The sequence below is a fragment of the Thunnus albacares genome, chromosome 20 (assembly GCF_914725855.1).
Source record: "Thunnus albacares chromosome 20, fThuAlb1.1, whole genome shotgun sequence".
NCBI lineage: Eukaryota > Metazoa > Chordata > Actinopteri > Scombriformes > Scombridae > Thunnus > Thunnus albacares.
Window position 1 is genome coordinate 10,135,390 of NC_058125.1, and position 5,498 is coordinate 10,140,887.

The 5,498-nt window shown below is 41.4% G+C and overlaps 1 long non-coding RNA gene across 1 annotated transcript; it reads left to right on the top strand.

Moving 5' to 3' along the window:
- The first annotated feature begins 424 nt into the window (after positions 1–424).
- On the top strand, positions 425–4,922 carry LOC122971783. The gene is made up of 2 exons (XR_006399561.1): positions 425–732; positions 4,212–4,922. It is a non-coding gene; the product is annotated as an uncharacterized LOC122971783 (long non-coding RNA).
- The last annotated feature ends 576 nt before the right edge of the window (positions 4,923–5,498 follow it).

The window sequence follows — 5,498 nt, forward strand, 5'->3', positions numbered from 1 at the left end:
AAACGCCTACAGCCCGAGGACAGTCCACCGCCACCCAAGGGGAGACCTCCAGCGTCTCTCAAAGTCTCCCTATGTTGTGAATATTAGGTTAAGGTTATTTTAGGCCGACCCGCTCCAGAAGCAAATTACAGTGCAAGAAAGGGGGTGAAAAACCAAGTGGGCTGTCCACTGTGTAATTTTCCTGTTTCTCTTTCAAAGGATGAGGTATTCCTCGAGGAAGCCCTGTTAAATTTACAAGCCATGACCCCACATCAGCGGGGAAGGAGGCTCCTCCGACGGGGAAAAAGGAGGCATGGATGGAGCTTGGTTTGATTTTATGTCTAGCACTTGATGGAGCTGTGACGCTGCTTTTCAAAATCTTTCTCCCAGTAGAAGCGTTTTTTAGAGTGTCGGATTCAGAACAGGCAATCAAAAGTTGGAAGCGGTCACATGAATCTCACTTGAACGTTCTGATAGCTTTGAGTTTGGCTCAGTATTCAAAAGAAGCCAACATGATAAATCATTTATCTTCTGTCACCGTTTAGCTCGAACGCGCATGCATACCAAACTTGGTTGGTATAAGATTCCTGAATAAGACCCTCTGGCTGATCTAAAGAAACCTCACCCTGAATAAAGGTCTTTCCTGCCTGAACAAGAGAGCAGCCTTAGAAGAATGAGGATGATCACTGCTTACTCCCTGAGAGTACCTCCAGACGTCTCAACCATAATTATGCCAGTCTGGGAGAATTACAGGTACCCTGGCATTACTTCTAATACACACTAAGATGCACACACACACTTACCTCTTCTTCATCAAAGGGTACTATACTCTTGTGTTCTTGTGCTTGAAGTTCATAAACTCTGTGGAAAACCATTCAGCTTTGCAACTTTGCCAAAAAGGCCTTCCTGGCTGTAATTATGTGTTAAACATCTCATGCTAAATGGCAACCAGGGAATTCATGACAGTTGAAACCAGATTATTGAGAGTGTTGACATACATTGCTGTTAATACACATATATATATATACATCATCAATATCTTCCAGAGCATCCTCATGTACAAGCTGCTGTATGAGGCTGTATATTCTCTCTCTGTGTTTCGAAGGGGGCCCTGCAATAGTGAGGGGAGGGGGGAGGGGATGTGCGCTGCAGTGCGGCTTGCTGGTTAATTATGGGTCGCGAGCTGCAGCTCGGCTGGCCTGGGCGGGTGTTGGAGCCAGTGGGTCTGGCACAGGGAGGTCTGGCCACAGACCCCGGCGGTGACGGCATGAAGTCTGGGACGAGTCAGAACACCAGCCCGGGGTTTGGAGCATTCCTCGCATTCCCTCCTCCCATGGCTGCCTGCCTGTGTGTGTATGTGTGCAAGACAGAGAGCAAGAGGAAGAAATGTGTGAAAGATGCAATGTGTGTGCATGTTCGTAAAGGCATGTACACAGCATGCATGCATGTTTTACATCCTGAATGTATGGATAGTGCATGCAGGCTTTAAAACCGGGCAGCATCAATGCAGAAGCCAACAAGAGGTATCTGTCATGATATATGAGCTGAGAGTGAGTAAGGCAGATAAGTCCTTGATGAAATTGCTGTCACTGAATAGTGAGATTTCTTTGGCACACGCATATAAGTAACTCTTTAATGGTTTTGACATGCATAACCAGTATAATATCTTGTAGACTTGTTTAAGCAGTGAAGCGCTCAGTCTTGAAGTCTGTCCTGAAGGCAGAAGCCAAAAACTAGTGTAAAATATGTAACTTTCTACCATCAAACAGCATCAAAAAAGAATAAAAAACTTCTTCTTAGGAGCAAGAATCTTTCTCTGAAACCTGAACTTGATTTAATAAGAGAACTATCAAAACACAGAAACACTCTTATGCCTAGAAATTCATCTTTGTATAGTTTCGCAATCACCATGATTCTACCAAGTTTCTTGGAAGTTTACTTTAATATGACATGACAGACATGAAGCAGGACAAAACATGCTGGTTATGAAAGACGGCAGAAAAATTCATTTTCATCATGCAAAATTTACCTTAAATTCAGACGTATTCCTCTTTGCATCTTTTTGTCTTTCACACTGAACATACATTTTTCTTTTTAAACAATCCTTTGCAACAATATTTCAAATTGAATTAACATGAGGTACACTCTTTGCAACCAAGATGCTAAATATTATGACATTAAGGATTAGTTAATGTGTTTGGTAAATTACGGTTTTGTAATTTCTAACAATTTGCTTATAATTTCTTGAAAGTTTCATGGAAAGAACGATGTGATTTGTCACTACTTATAGAGAAAATAGTGAAGTCCTGGAAAGTAAAGTTTAGACCCAGTTAAGTATTCATTTGTTACTCAGTAATTATTGAAAACTTTTCCTGCCGTCCACTAACTACAAAACTCATTAAATGAATTGATAGCCATTGTACAAATTATACACTGTCTCTATTTTCGCTATAATCAGCAACAAATTATGTATTTCTTTCCCCAAATCTTCTAGGAAATTAGTAAGAAATTATGTACCCATAAAAAAACAGAAGAAAAAAATTCCCTCTGTTCTCTAATCTCAATGTAAACTGTACTGTTTGTGTTTTGCAGTGATAGACAAGGATGTTTTCATAGAGAGATGAATAAGGCCTAATACAGTGTTTTCTCATGGCACACTTCTAACAAGTCCAAAAATGACAAGAATCAAAGTCCCAATCAGTGAGATGAGATCTTACATAATTCTCTGTGGAGGTTAAGTGAGAATGTTTTAGTCTTTAGTCTGGTCAGAGGCTCCACTCAGCAGGTGACAAAAGCATTTTTAAAGCATTTTTTTGTGTGTTCAGAGGAGACGAGACATGCTGTAGACACAGACAGGTGAGTGGGCTGCAAAGAAAACGAGGAAGTCTCCACACACTGAAAACACAGATCAAAGCAGGCTGCACGTCAACAGGCTGCCGTGTGTACATAGTTCAGGCAATTCTTCACACATCTCACAGATCTCTGCAACTCTTTCTCTATTGCCGTGTCAAAGGATCTAAGCCTCTTTCTACCCAGCCATATCAGCTCACCTGCGTGTTGTAATAAAGGCACCGTGTCAAATGCGCTATAGTGTCAGTGTCAACATATTGACATGTAAGTCATGTAGTAACTGTACTCATTCATCTAAGTTTCACAACTTTAAAAGAGAAGGCCACAGACTTATTTTTAGCTCTCTTGATGTTCAGCTATGCTTGAAAAAAAAAAACTCTAACGAGGAAGGAAACTCCTCAAAATTTGTCTTCATGTATCATACTCAAGTCGTTGCAGTTTCACCCAAAGGTAAAGAGTTAGTTTGCACAAAAATAGCTCCAAAGTGGGGGAGAGGGCCACCAAAAAAGCCCTATTTCTTTCTCCCCACACAACCTTTATTTTGACAAGGCTGGGAGAATGGTGTATTTATATATGGGGCTGTGTGCTGTGGTTTCTCCACAATTACAGAGTGGCAGTGCATAGACTGGGAGGCGTGCTGGAGGTTTATGGAGGGGGACATGAGGGAGCGGGGACATGATGGGACCAGCCCTCCTGAGCCTCTTACAACCTGACATATAGACTCAAATGAAACACATTCATGCGGAAACACGACTTATAAACCTAAAATACTGCAACACACGCAAGAAACAAACAAACTACACAATCATCAGATGGCCATGGGAAAAAATAGGTCTGTTAATATGAAAATGTATTTTATGCAAAGTATGAACAGAATTTTTCCAGGCTGAGCCAAACCTCCGTAGCCTCAAACCTTTACATTGCAATGAGGCTCAATTTCAGTGTTTAGAAGGTGGTCAGTAATGTTTTGAGTGGTTCTGGCGTGGGCTGGAGCTTCTCTTTGTAGATCTACTGTATTATGGTTGCGATATAAACAAGGATTTTCTACCAAACGTCTTGCACAACCGCTGCAAGCCACGTAGAGGAGAACAGTGGGAGTTTGTGTTTGTTTCGTGGATGCTGTGTTGAATCTGGCATCGGCCTCTGCAGGGGTGAGCAGAGGGGGGAAGCAGGGTTTGCGGTTCTGCCAGGGAGCCTGGAAGTCAGTCAGGGCGGTGGCTGAACCACCTTCCCTCCACAAGCCGACATCCACCCCACTCCCCATATGCACACACACACACACACACACACAGTACATGTGAGCACATATTGACTTAAGCACATGTAAGTAGATATACACACAAATTCACAGACTTCATCTCCTCTTTTCTTCCTCTTTCAAGCGTTTCAGCACAGTGGATCCAGGGAGAAGGCGTGCCAGGCAGGCAACAGGAAATACAAGACAGCCGTGTTTACAAGGACAGCACGTGATGCAGCAGCAACATACACCAGAGGGACTGGTGCCACAAGAGAGAAAAATTAATTAAACACCTCTTTAGCAATCTACAGCAAACCCAGATAGGTAGTTCTTTTGATGAGGATAGATACTTTTATTTTCATTTTTTTTTCTTCACCACTGAATTTTATATTGCTTCAGACTTGCTCTTGCCTGTCTGTATGTCAAGCTTGGCTTTGAAATGTAATACATCTCCAGGGGTGTGAACGTTCTCAAGAACAGGCAGTGATCTTGTTGTGTCTCTGCACTTGAATGACAGATACCTGCAAATGGAAAACAAACAAGTGGAGCTGGTGCTGATAGGTATACCTTCAGTATGTGCAATGTACTGACATAAATCTTCTTGTCTGGCACAGTGGGCACTATATGTGTCAGTAATGTGCTATGTGGCAATGGCATCCTGTTGGTTTTATATTAATGGCAAACTGACAAACTGATCATCCGAATCTCCTTGTTCCTGTTTCCAGGCTTGTTCTTGTTTCCTCCTACGCCTGGATTTAGTCACCATGGCGGCAAAACAAATACATGCATCAAATGTAGCATTTCAATCACAAAACCTGCATTTTCTACCCACATTAAAGGATATCATGGTTTCAGAGTGGAGACAATAGTGCATTAAGGTGTATAGAATGCATTGTGGCATTGTTTGCATATGTGGTTGGTAGTCTTAGGGTGTGTTGTGATATACACAGTGTGGTTTTATGCATAACTGAGAATAAATAGGAGAGTTTTGTGATGTCACGGTAACAGTGAAGTGTTAAGATGCTGCTGGCTGAGACTTACTGAAATATGAGCTAACTGTAACCGTACCCACACGTCTGGCTAAATGTTTTCAAGGAAATATGATTGTTGGATACCCTCCAAGAGTTGCTTCAGTGTCATTGTCCAGCTAGATACAGCACAACCGGAACATTATTTAAATCATTCCCGCTTGCAATTTGTTTTCAATTTTAAACTGTAGTGGAAGATGTATTCAGGTCCTGAAAGCAGCAATGCCACAAATAAAATTCTCCATTAGAAATAGATAGAAAAGTCCATAAGTGTTAACAGTAAAAATGTACTTCAGTATCAAACATAGAAATACAAATGCTGAATGGCCCCATTCAGCATAATGTGTCACATTATTATTATTGTCATTTAAATTATATTAATTGATTGTTATTACTGATGCATT